General features: G+C 35.3%; 2 protein-coding genes across 4 annotated transcripts in view; one reads left to right on the plus strand and one right to left on the minus strand.

Moving 5' to 3' along the window:
- The window catches only part of LOC106166831 (adrenocorticotropic hormone receptor), a 68,089-nt gene extending 58,590 nt beyond the window's left edge, over positions 1-9,499 (minus strand). The window contains exon 1 of one of the 2 annotated variants that reach the window (XM_013545490.2): positions 9,192-9,499. The gene's annotated coding sequence lies outside the window, so the exon portion shown is untranslated. Of the gene's footprint in view, positions 1-8,550; positions 8,617-9,191 lie in introns of those variants that run through there. The other variant, XM_013545489.2, reaches the window with a different exon arrangement.
- Positions 1-13,329, plus strand: part of LOC106166816 (lysine-specific histone demethylase 2) — a 117,127-nt gene that overhangs the window by 71,406 nt on the left and 32,392 nt on the right. The window lies entirely within an intron of this gene.

Raw genomic sequence — 13,329 nt, forward strand, 5'->3', positions numbered from 1 at the left:
CCTGCAGTGACAGTACGTGTGATGGCAGGGAGACCATCTTGGAATTAACGGCATCACTTTTGAAGTAGGGTCGGCCATATTTAGTTGGCGGATCAGTTAGTACTTAAATCATCTATTCTTAATGGCCCCTTATTTGGCTGTGTTGATTGCAGGACACATACAGTTTTGGCATTGGACATTTATTTCACCATGTCATTGCATTTTATTATATTGGCATTGTGAGATTTCATAAAAATAAGAATTGGATCGAAAAATACTTCAATTTTCTAAATAAGTGGTTATCTATTAATCAGTTAATTCCAATTAGATGGCATAATTTTTATGTATGTTGGATTCACGTCCATGCAGTATTTTATTTGATAAAGATGCTCATCTCACATAAGCAGTTTTCACCAAGGCTCTATTTTGTGAGCTGAACAAAAGAGAAATCATGACATTTCAAACTATTGCAGAACTGACATTTTTGTAAGCCTGCAACTTAATTGCATTTCTTGTTCCACATTTGATCTTGTGAAATACGTTAGTATCGGGTAATGAATAAATGAATGAGAAGATGGTTTGTTTTAATTTAGCTTTACTTTATTGGTCAATTTTTCTTGTTCCATTGAGGTTGTATAAATGTACATGTATGAAGTGAGATTCTCTAGATTGGAAAAAAAAGGGGAAAGCAATGAATCGGGAATTTGGAGTTCATATCCTTGGCAAGGGTGATTTGCCATTTAAGCTGTATGAATCCCTGTTGCAAAATGGTTCAGATGACGGTTCCAGTTCTATGCACATGTATTTTATCCATAATGTTTTATTTGTGTACACATAACAGTTTTAGAAATGAACTTTTGTATGAATTTTTTTTTTTTGTTTTTTAGCTCCATTTTACATAAATGTATTGGTTATGAGTAACCCAACTACTCTGGTAACATACACTAGCTGGTAAGTGGGCTCAGTTATGTGCCTCTGCCAGAATGATGGTAGCATAAGATGGACTTATTAACAGTCTCTGCTTTCATACAGAGCTGTTCAACTTTTATTACAAAGAAAGGCTGCTCTAGTTTTATATTAAAAGTATGATTGTTAGCAGTAATATGATTACTTTTCCACCTTTGTACTTTAATTGTGAGCTATAAATAGAATTAAATGTACATTTAACATTCACATATAAATAATGTACTTAGTAAAAGAATGCTGTCTCTCTCTCTCATCTCCTTCCTTTTTCATTAAAAATTTGGGTCATTTGATTAACTTAAATGATTATTAGGCCAAGTTGTTTGTTCCTATAAATTGTTAAGAATACTTTTGCACATGCACATGTAGGTACACACATATAGCATTTATTAGTATCAGTTTCAAAGCTGAAATCTAGTCAAATCCTTAAGTATATTCCTCACTTCCTATTATTACATATTTTACTTGACTAAGCTGTCCTATAATTATTATCTGAAATTCCAGGAAAAGATCATGATCTGTAACTGATGAAATCCCTTTGACATGAAGGGTTTCATGCTGAGGATGCACTGGATTTGATTACAATCACACCTAACTTGCCCTTAGGCACCTATCACCTGCCATGTCTATGACAAAGGTGGCAGTTCCAGCCTGATCTCACCAGGTCTGTCATTGCTTCCATGCTGTGAGTGCCATGTTTAATGCCTATTTTATTAATTAAGACATCATCCCTTCCTTTCCTCACCTAGAGGAGAAATGACAAAGGTTGTAAACCTGAAGCTATTCTGGTTCACTCACTCACTCCCACATATGTATAATTTTGGCCCTCCTGACCTTTGTCAGATTAGTAAAGGATGTTTAATTCCCATGTTTACGGGTGAACATCTTGTTTATTGGTGTACAAATTAAAAGATAACATAAGTCGAGGAGTTTATATGATGGAGTTCACGTGTGGAGGCAGTGGGTGGTTGGAGGGTATGTTGCCATCAATTGATGGACAGTTCCTTCATTTAAGTGGATTTTTTTATGTTATCCCAGGTCAATTTATATATTATCTTAATTTTTTGTTTTTAAGTTAAGATCAACGTTCAAGTGAGGGTCTTTCTTATTCAGCAGAGCCCAGCAGTAGTCAGAAAACATATACCTTGATTTAAGTGCCTGTTGAGGTGAATGAAGAGAGATATAAAGAGAGATTTCTGCAAGGATTTGGATATGTATTTCTATATTTTTCATGAATTCTCCACCCCTCTTCACATTTTGTCTGTATCTTTGAAAGATTAACAGCTCAATACATCAGGAGCCCACATGCTTGAAACATCCTGTAAGCCAAATTGATTTTGATTGGTCCAAACAATTGGAAGTAAACTTGTGAAAGGAAGCAAAAAACCATATAGCATTATGACATGTTATGGTTAGTGTAACAAACAATGTGAAAAGGGCCAATAATATAATTGAACTTGTTTTTATGTAGAAGGCATGATACAGTAAAAGCTTGAAAATTTCATCACTTAAAAATTAATTAATATTTTAAAATGCAAGAATCCAACACGACGATACTATGTGACAAACTTTTCAAAATTATTAAGGTGCCCATTTTCAAGTTTCACAAATTTTTCAAAGTGAAAAAAATTATATTGGCAGAGAATGGTCTTCTAACAAAATTTTCAAGACAGAGTTAATTTTCAATATTTTACGGTATGCTTCATGGTTACTGTGTTACATATTATACTAGACTTAAGGTTTTATGGTGCTTGTGTATACCTTTAAGGAACAGCCATATTATTTTGCAACAATTTCATATCATTATGTGGTATTAGCGTGTTTATGGCTTCCTTTCCCTCTTATTTCTAATTCTAAGAAAAGGCAACCTAGAGGATGACTATCATGATAATAGCTTAATACACCTTGCACTGACTTCACTTTATTGTTCCAAAATTATCATTGCTTTATAAGATGTAATATTTGGTGAAAAAAAAAATGAAGTCTGACATGGAAAAATAAATCTTCAAATTTTTTAATGGTATTTTAAAGAGTTATTAACAGAACAAAATAAGTATAGTCAAATCATTTTGCTTGAATTAAGAGAGAGAGCATTATGGAAAATACCCTGTTTGCATTGAACCTGAATATCAGTATTCTCCAGTGCTTTTTTTTTTCTTTGTCTATTTGTGGAAAGGTTTTCTTTCTGTTATTTGTAATAGGAGACAGATAATGATGTGGTAATTTACAGACTTGTCTGCCTCATTTCCCGTTAAAGTTCATCATCCTTGTTCATTTAGTGTACATTAAAGTTCAGTTTAAATTAGTTTACTGTTGTGTATGTTTTTTTTAAGTCATCATTTGTCTTATTTTTCCAGATAGTTACCACCTCTTTTCTTATTTGGAAAGCTAGTTTGCTTATTTATTATTTATTTACTTAACTATTTATTGGCTATTTTTTTCTTTTTTCACACCAAATTCACTTGAGCTTATTTGAAATTGATACACAATTTGCTTTTATTTGATTGAAAAGAAAAATCCATTTCACTTCTTTGTTTCAAGTTACACTTCATTACAAGCTACAATTCACCAGGCTGCTACTGTAACATCAGGCCCTAGCTCTTATCCAATTCTTAATTTGGGGTTATCTTTTGCTTCATTTCACCTAGAACCTCATTTCAGTTGATGATTTCCTCAGGCAAACTAACTTCCCTGGTTAATTTTGCCCGATCATTTCAACTGGAAGTCCTTGCACTGCCCCAGGTCCCTTAGGTCATTAAAGAACCTTCAGGCCATTGGATAGATAAACTCTGGAACTTGTCATGCAATAGACAGGATTAGCCCTAAACTCAGATGAGATATTTCACTTCACTTCTGTCGTTTAGTCCTCTTTGTAATTTGACTAAATTCCACGGCAAAAATGATATCTGGAAAACGTTATGCAATAGATGGGATTTCTCTTTGGATTAGACAAGATTTTTTGCTTCACTTCTGTTGTTCTGTTTCTGATTTTGTAATTTGACTAAATTGACGGAAATGTTAGGAATCTACTTTTGTACTGTATGTTAGATCAGCTGCAGGAAATGTTAGGAATCTACTTTTTTACTGTATGTTAGATCAGCTGCAGGACATGCAAAGATACAAACACGTGCGTACATACTCGGTTACAGGCACGTGTTTGTAACCATAGCAAAACTCATTTATTTCAAGACCTCATGGCATATTGCTTCAGGTTAAATGAACTTATTTCAGCAAGTTAATTAATCTGACGTATATATGTATATGTCCATGTGCCCTAAAGAGCACATTTTTTTCATTTAATTTGCTTATTTTTATCAAGTGAATAATCAAGGGGATATTTACTTGTTTTCTTACTGATCGGTCTTATTTTTCACTCTACATGACTAGCTTTATCCTGCTGATTTGATCAGATACAATTCTAATGTCACAGAATGTTTTAGATTGATAAGTCATGAAATGCTCCAGACTTTTGATGTAAATAATAAAGGCACTCATTCTGGCTTATAGTCTATATTTAATGAGTGCTCATACTTAAACACAGTAGCTGAAAATGAATATTTGAAATATCTGTGCAGTACAATCGATTTTTTTTGTTCTGTGCCTACTTACTTGTCTCAGGACACTGTTCAACCTACTAAATTTCCAAACTTTTTGTTTAAAATGTTCTTTCTGACGGGATGTGGCAAGGTCTGTACACTATTGCCATCTAGTGGTAAAATTACTGAGATATCATGTTGTTCCATGCCTTACCTAAAGAACTAAAAACAGTGACTTATAAGACGAGGGAATAAAAGGAAAACAATTTTGACCATTTCATTACTTTTTTGTGATATGTTGAATTATCAGATGCATATTTCTTCTGTGTAAGATGAACAGTTTTTTTATGTACATGGTGGACTACAGACTATTTTGAAAAAAATATCTTCACCTTATTCACAGTGCCATCATTTTACAGACCTTTCGCTTTAGGTTGTACTCTTTGCCTTTAGGTTGTACTTTTATTCAGGATAGGTCGGTCTATTTGAATATGACCTATCTCCGCAGGTCAGCTGATTTTAGTAACCCAGTTGAATAGCACAAGTCCTTGGCAGTGGGTGGGACAATAGAGAGATTAGATTTGCTGTCTTTGGTGGACTTATCATAATCAAATTACTGGCTGAGGTGAGTTGTTCATAGATAGTTCAGCCCAACCTGGCTGGAAACACGTCTTACTGAGCACCACATTGCTAAGAAACTGGCACTGCTGCTTCTCACTGCTAGCTATGCGCAAACATCAGTTTAGATACCCAGCAGAATTTTCCTTAATTAAAGAAAAAGCATAACCTGTTACGGATTCTTCTTACCCTAAAGACTGCTCTGCCTCCGCATGCCTAGATATATACTAGTATGAAGGTTGGGTCAAGAGAAAGTGATGAAACCACCTGGGAGAACAGACTGACACGTTTTCTTATGTATTGTTTATGACAAGACTAACCAATTTCCATATACCAGTGGAAACTCTGGTACTTTTATCTCCATAATTGCTGAGGATATTGCCCCTCAATGAGAGGAGTTTTTGTGTGTACTAGATTTCAGGTTCTCTGAAGACTTGCTGCAATTGTAGTGAATGCTAAATGTACTTTTAAGCTAGGTAAATGATATTGTTTTTTGTTTTTTCTTTTGTTTTGTCAAAATAAAAGGGTTTAGTGTGCAATACAAAGAATGTATTCAAACTTCAATTTCAGGTTTTGAAGTTAAAAAAAGGAATTAAAAAAGGACATACTCTAGTTTAACCATTTTGAATATTAGCTCTTATGTTACGTGTGGAATGTTGAAGTATTACCACATCTGCAAGAGACTTCAAGAGCAAAAGCACGATAGATAAGGATGCACATGTGGAATTAAATGTGTATTTATCAATGCTTGTGTGTGGGGGTGAGGGAGATAAACAGGCAGGTAAACTAAAAAAGAGAGAGAGAAAATAGTACCTCAAGGTGTTGTAAAAAGTATTTGACTTACTCAGGTCCTTAATTTTCATGTCTTGCTGCAGTTTTTCTGTATTACACCAGTTTGACTTGTCAGTACATATACATACTGTAATTTTCATGTCTTGCTGCAGTTTTTCTGTATTACACCAGTTTGATTTGTCAGTACAGTACATTTACATACTGTAATAACGCTACAGGGGTTTACCAGGCTATAAAACTGTCAATTTCATAAGGTGGTGCGATACAGATAACTGTTTGCCTTGATGTAAAAAAAGGTTTTAGTGGATGGGACAGTGCTGCCCAAAGGAACAATCAGACAGACAGAAAATGAGGCTGAACGAAAAAAATGTAATTATGTTGGATACTGTCATTCTCTCAAATCCTGTTCAAAAGCCAGACTTACCACTATGCCCCGCATACATCCATATGTATTTGTATCATTTCTGAGGACAAATTCAAACCTGCTACCTTAATTCTTACACTGCAGATAATAATCATATATATATATATATATATATATATATATATATATATATATATATATATAATGTTGATAAATCCAAATCTGTAAGGACTCTTGCTGAGTTATTTTCACTCTTTCAACCTTAAACAATTCCCAGATCCCCATGAATAAAAAACCACAAAGCCATTTCTTCAAACTTATCTCTTACAACTCAGAATCATGTCTATTAATTATGACATTTCTATTGAATGAAATAGACAGAGCAAAACATTTAAAGACAGGATACATTGAAAGCAAGTCACAGTTTTTGGAAGTGGCAGCTAGCAAACTTTATTGTAGTGGTGGCCAGCAAGATTTACTGGACAATCGTTTTATGTTGATATCCATGAACTGTGAATGAACCTTCTGTTCCCAGATATTACCAACTCAAATAAATCATATCAGATATACTCTAAGAAGTTTGCACCTCAGGCAAGTCAGCTAAGGTGATTCTTTTGTCTATTCAAATAACTCATCAATGAATTCAAAAAAATTAATGAATTTTTATTGGAACTTTTAATGGTGCATTATCATGGGCAACTTCATAAGACCTATTGTGTGGGTACAGAAGGGGGTTAGGAGGGCAGGGTACCCCTTTGGAAATATGTCCCCCCCTTCCTGCTTATCCCCACCCCACCCCCTTCATTCAGCTTCCATTAAATCTGTATCTAATGATTTGTGTAAGGATGTATGGTGTAAAGCAAGGCAAATTTAAGCAGTGAAGTTTTTAAAATTAGAATTCTGATTCTGAATAATGTCATGCTAATTGAATAATTAAAATCTTGATCAGATGTCACTATGCCATTTATCTGCCACTTTTAAATAAATATATATATATATATATATATATATATATATATATATATATATATATATATATATATATATATATATATATATATATATGCAGGTTTTATAATTATACAAATAATATATAAATATGTAAATATTTTATGTGGTACTGCTATTCACTTGAACTCACCCGGATAAATTTTTACTGCATGTAGTTTAATTTACCCTACATCCATTAGACATTTACTGGCTTATGCTGCATAAACATATGGTATTGCATACCTGTAGGCAGCCGTTTCAGATAAGGGGACTATTTTTCTAATTGTATTGTATTTTATTTATTTATTTATTTATTTTTGAAGGTGATATTTTACCACTTTAAGCCCAACTTGAAAAATGACACAACCTAGATCAGATTTTGATCCAGATTAGTTTGTTTTTTCAACTAAAAGGGCAGTTTGTCTAACTTACCCCCCCCCCTGCTGCATTTTGGGCGTAGTATAATATCACATTATAAATGAATATTATTCCTTAGAAGTTTATCTTATAATTATGGTTTGTTATACTCTTTTCAACATGTACAAAATTTATGTATATTGAATGCATCAAAAAAAAAAAAAAAAAAACTTAAAGTGTTAATGAAATAGTATTAAATCATATCTGTTAATGAAAAAATCTTTGAAGTTGAATAAAAACACAGTAGTCCTTATTATTTGAAAAATGGCTGGTTCAAAAGTTTTCTTGGATAAAAAATGCACAGCCTAAACAACTTTGTTTCATCTCACCATTTTAAGGTGTTCCTAATTCTTTGGAAGACCTACATTATACCTACATGTAAATGTTACCTTATCACGAAGACATAACACATTTGGTTCCTATATCACTGTGTATATATTAGTTTAATAACATCCATTTATATTTGACTTGAGTTCTTGCATTTATTACTAGACTTACATTAATAATTTGAATTGATGGTGCTAAGCCTTCCTCAAGGGGCTTCTGAATATATACATGTGCTACCTAGACTGCTACAGTAATTTTCAACAGTTTTCATGATCTAGGGAGATACAACATCGGAGCATCGTCCTTGATGTTAGTCCTTTAATACTAGTAAGTGGACTAAAGAGCTTTCTTTGTTTTATTAATTAGTGCTTTTAGTTCACTGCCTTAAGGTCCCGTGGTTTATCTGTGCTGTTCAACTGTGAGCAGAATTTTTAGTCTCTCAGTCAACACTTGATGACTCTGTTTAATCTATCTATGCTATCTTTGAAATGTATTTAACCAATTTGGTGACAAAATTACAAAACCAATCAAGATACACAATATGACAGATCATAATTAACCCACCTTGTTTCTTCCATGGAGAGCAGACAGAATGTGCGTGTGTGCCGCTCAGTGTTGATCAAATGTCAGAGAGGCGTATGGGTATTGACTTTTATTGGCTACATTGTATCAGTGTTCCACACAGATGTCATTGTTGTCCGGAAGTTACAATAACAAATTAGTGCAGTGTTCTGCAGCCGTAGAAACAGTCAATAATTGCGTGCGAACCCCAGGGAGAAAAGGTTACTACTCTTACATGTATGACAGTTTCAGTTCAGGATTTTTAAGAGAATTCAAAACATAGAGCCAGATAATTCATAAATTAATTGGTATAGAGGTAGAACTTTTTAATGAGAAATAAATGCATTTTTTAATCTTCATTTTAGTAATCATATAGTTTAAGTCATTTACATAATATCTTATAATACACTATAAAAAAACAACTTTTGTTACTGAATTGCCAAGAGAATCCTGTGCATGTTTGTCCTTCAACAAATTAATATCAATGTTTAAATTTACTATGTGTCTTGTTTCTAGATACTTTTGATTCATATTCGCTGCCTTTGTTCTTTGGTGATATCTCTTTAAGGTTGCAAACACGAAATTTAAATCAAATTGTAAAATCAATGCTAAATTCAAGAAAGTCACTCGATCTTTTTACTTACCACTGGTGATTCAGCTATCTACTTAGTATCCTAACTACCCCTTAGCAATTAAGCAATTAACATTATGCTGGGAGGGGGCATCTCCTGTCCCTTTGCCACTCACACAATAGACTTCTCACTGATCAGTATCTTCACCTGCCTTCATCCTCACTCAATGGTCAGGCCGAGTTTGAATGTGTGAGTGGAGATAATTGTTTGATCACTTCACTGGTAGTCAGACCAAACATGGCTTACTCTTGAAGTGTATCATGATTTTTTCACTGAATTACGGTAGAGACGAGCCAAGTTAAGTCAAATTCTATTATGATACTGGCCAGGTAAGTCAAAACTGGACTGCACTTGCAAAGCCAGGCTATTTTTGGAATAATGTTGTATGTTATAATAATAAAGGGCCTGTTAAAGAATTTAAAAAAAAAAAACTTACACCTTAAACCTTGTGATTCAGAACCTACAATGTATTTGTACTGAGTAATGGCACAATTACAATCAATGTGACTTGCTTAAGTATCATAAGGAAATTGTTCATTAATATATACACCACTAAAAGCGGTGATTTAGAGCAATTATGGATACCTACTAATTTATTGATCATGAAACAAATCAATATATAAATATATACTTTTACTTAAAGCTGAAACCTGTATTGCTGGGTCCAACCTTCAAGTAATACTTTCCACATTTGAAAAAATCCCATAGTCATATTTCTTTGTCTGCATGTCCTGCAAAACTCCTTGTATTTCAAAGTTTATACCTTATAAATGATGAAATACCCTCAAATATCAAAAGGATATTTCCTTTTGTCATGTACAAGAAGGCTGCACAGTCATTTAGAACTCATGTACATGTAAACTGTTTAATTAGAAATGGTACAAAACATATAATTCAAGTACAGGGATGGGCCAAGCAATGTTCTATGAGTAGGACAAAAATTGCTCTTATAAACTAAAAAGAAATATTTATTCATGTATTTATTTGAGGGATATTCAAATTGGCAGGATAATCCCAGATGGGATACCTTCAAGATGACCACTTAACTGTGTCCTAAAATACCCTGTTAGTAGTATGTCCATTGGGTTACCTTCATGGCCCATTATCTCCCCAATATTGGATTACGTCAACAAGGTTTACATCAGGTTCCAAAGAACAAAACCACAACTGGATCAACATCTGTTGAAAAGGAAGGGCTGTGTTACAATATGCTGGAATATTGGATATTTCGGCATCAGATCTATAGTCAGCAATGAGGGGATTCAATAACACAATGAACAGATCAATAAAGTTTGATTGAAGTTCATGATTGTTAAATGATTGGCGGAAAGATCAGTATCAGGGTCCCTTTCATTGAGCAATAATTACATATTTGACCATTCCACCTCCTTTAACAACTTATAAAATCATAATAAGATGTCCTGGCACCTGTGGCATAGACCATTAGGTCTAATTAAAGACTCCAATTACCCTTACAGCTGGATTTTGGTTCAGTTCAGTCCATGTGAAATGAACTGCTAACAGTGTTCTGTAATTGCCTTGAAAGGTTTAGTTTAAGTGTTGGTCAGTCAAGGCTGAGTGGACATGTACTGTCAGAGGGAAAGTAGTTTTTTCTTTTTAATTTCTCAGTATTTGCATTCTTTCATTTTTTTTTTCAGATTTTTTTCAGAAAATTTTCTATTGTATTTTTTTTAAAATTTTATTTGCCTATTTTATAAATTAAAATTATCAAACACAGTGGATGAGAAAAAGCAGGAATCGGAATTAAAATAAAAAGATAAATGAGAATAACTGATTGTTACTTGGTAGATGGGTGGGTTGGTAGGTGGGAGATGGGTCTATACACTGTAGATGGGTGGGTGGGTGGGTTGGTAGGTGGGAGATGGGTCTATACACTGTAGATGGGTGGGTGGGTTGGTAGGTGGGAGATGGGTCTATACACTGTAGGTGGGTGGGTGGGTGGGTTGGTAGGTGGGAGATGGGTCTATACACTGTAGATGGGTGGGTGGGTGGGTTGGTAGGTGGGAGATGGGTCTATACACTGTAGATGGGTGGGTGGGTTGGTAGGTGGGAGATGGGTCTATACACTGTAGATGGGTGGGTGGGTTGGTAGGTGGGAGATGGGTCTATACACTGTAGATGGGTGGGTGGGTTGGTAGGTGGGAGATGGGTCTATACACTGTAGATGGGTGGGTGGGTTGGTAGGTGGGAGATGGGTCTATACACTGTAGATGGGTGGGTGGGTTGGTAGGTGGGGGATGGGTCTATAGATGGGTGGGTGGGTTGGTAGGTGGGAGATGGGTCTATACACTGTAGATGGGTGGGTGGGTTGGTAGGTGGGAGATGGGTCTATACACTGTAGATGGGTGGGTGGGTGGGTTGGTAGGTGGGAGATGGGTCTATACACTGTAGATGGGTGGGTGGGTAGGTGGGAGATGGGTCTATACACTGTAGATGGGTGGGTGGGTGGGTTGGTAGGTGGGAGATGGGTCTATACACTGTAGATGGGTGGGTGGGTGGGTTGGTAGGTGGGGGATGGGTCTATACACTGTAGATGGGTGGGTGGGTTGGTAGGTGGGAGATGGGTCTATAGATGGGTGGGTGGGTTGGTAGGTGGGAGATGGGTCTATACACTGTAGATGGGTGGGTGGGTTGGTAGGTGGGGGATGGGTCTATAGGTGGGTGGGTTGGTAGGTGGGAGATGGGTCTATACACTGTAGATGGGTGGGTGGGTTGGTAGGTGGGGGATGGGTCTATACACTGTAGATGGGTGGGTGGGTTGGTAGGTGGGGGATGGGTCTATAGATGGGTGGGTGGGTTGGTAGGTGGGAGATGGGTCTATACACTGTAGATGGGTGGGTGGGTTGGTAGGTGGGAGATGGGTCTATACACTGTAGATGGGTGGGTGGGTTGGTAGGTGGGGGATGGGTCTATAGGTGGGTGGGTGGGTTGGTAGGTGGGTACAAAGGTGGATGGGAAAAGGTAGATTGGTGGGTGGATGGGTGGGTTTTACATTCAGTATGTTTACCCCCAGTAGCTCTTTCAATATATTAATGTAAAAAAGCAACTTCATAAGTACATCAATGATGGCTAAATAGTTTGTTTAAAAAAACTATTAGTCTAATTAATATCTTGTTAAAATGGAAAGTTATGCATTAAGTTCATAGTGTGAATGCTATGGCTGTGGTCTATTGCTGGCTGTGGCCCATTGCTGGCTGTGGCCCAGATTTAAGACACATAATACATGTTCCCCCATTGAACAGAATGATTTTGTGCCCATAGATCCCATGGATATTGACCAATCAATCATCACCTCTTAAACTGATTGAGATATGCTATCTTCAGTCGGTTGGTTTGTGGCTTTGTTCTGCACAGATTTAACACAGCTTGGCGGTCATTGTCATTTAGGAAAACGCATGCAATGTATTTGTAAATGCATCAATCATTATAGCTGCAGGGTACTGTCTTGAAGTTAAATCAGCAAACGGTTCTTGTTTAATAAGGAAGTGTATGCAGTATTTGTAATTGCATTGTTATTGCCTAATTAAGTGTGCTTTTGTATGAGAGTTAAAACAGCATGTCAAATTTTGTTTTATAAGAAAGTGAAAAAAATTGGTTATTGCATTGTTATTAACTGGGTGTACTTTTGAAAAGTACTCAGACTAGCTGATTATTGTTAAAAATTGATATTTAGATTAAGTTGGGCATTTTTTTTTTCTTGATAAGAGTCTGTTGTGATGAAAACAGGATGATCATTGCTACAGAAACTAAGTGTGTATAGATTTGTTAAGTTAGGATAAATGTGATTTTTATGAAAATACCATAATTGCTGCTACACGTCACTTTTATTGTCATGATGTACTTTATATGTGTTCTGTAGATGAATATTTGAAATGAGATTCTGACTATAACTTAAGTCAGCATTATTGGAAAACTTGATTTATTTTTCACCTTTATTTCTGATTGAAATAATTCGCAAATGGTTGCCAATTTTTTATATATTTAAACCAACACAAGAAAAATATGCCATATTTGCATCAATTAAGTGTATTTTTTCTTAACATAGAGGTACTGAATATATTACGAAGCCAGCTATTTACAGTTCATTCCTACATGTTTTGATCTGCATTAATTTTACAGACATCTCAAC

This window comes from Lingula anatina, chromosome 8 (genome assembly GCF_051362555.1).
Source record: "Lingula anatina isolate TDL-2025a chromosome 8, LinAna3.0, whole genome shotgun sequence".
In the NCBI taxonomy this organism is placed as follows: domain Eukaryota; kingdom Metazoa; phylum Brachiopoda; class Lingulata; order Lingulida; family Lingulidae; genus Lingula; species Lingula anatina.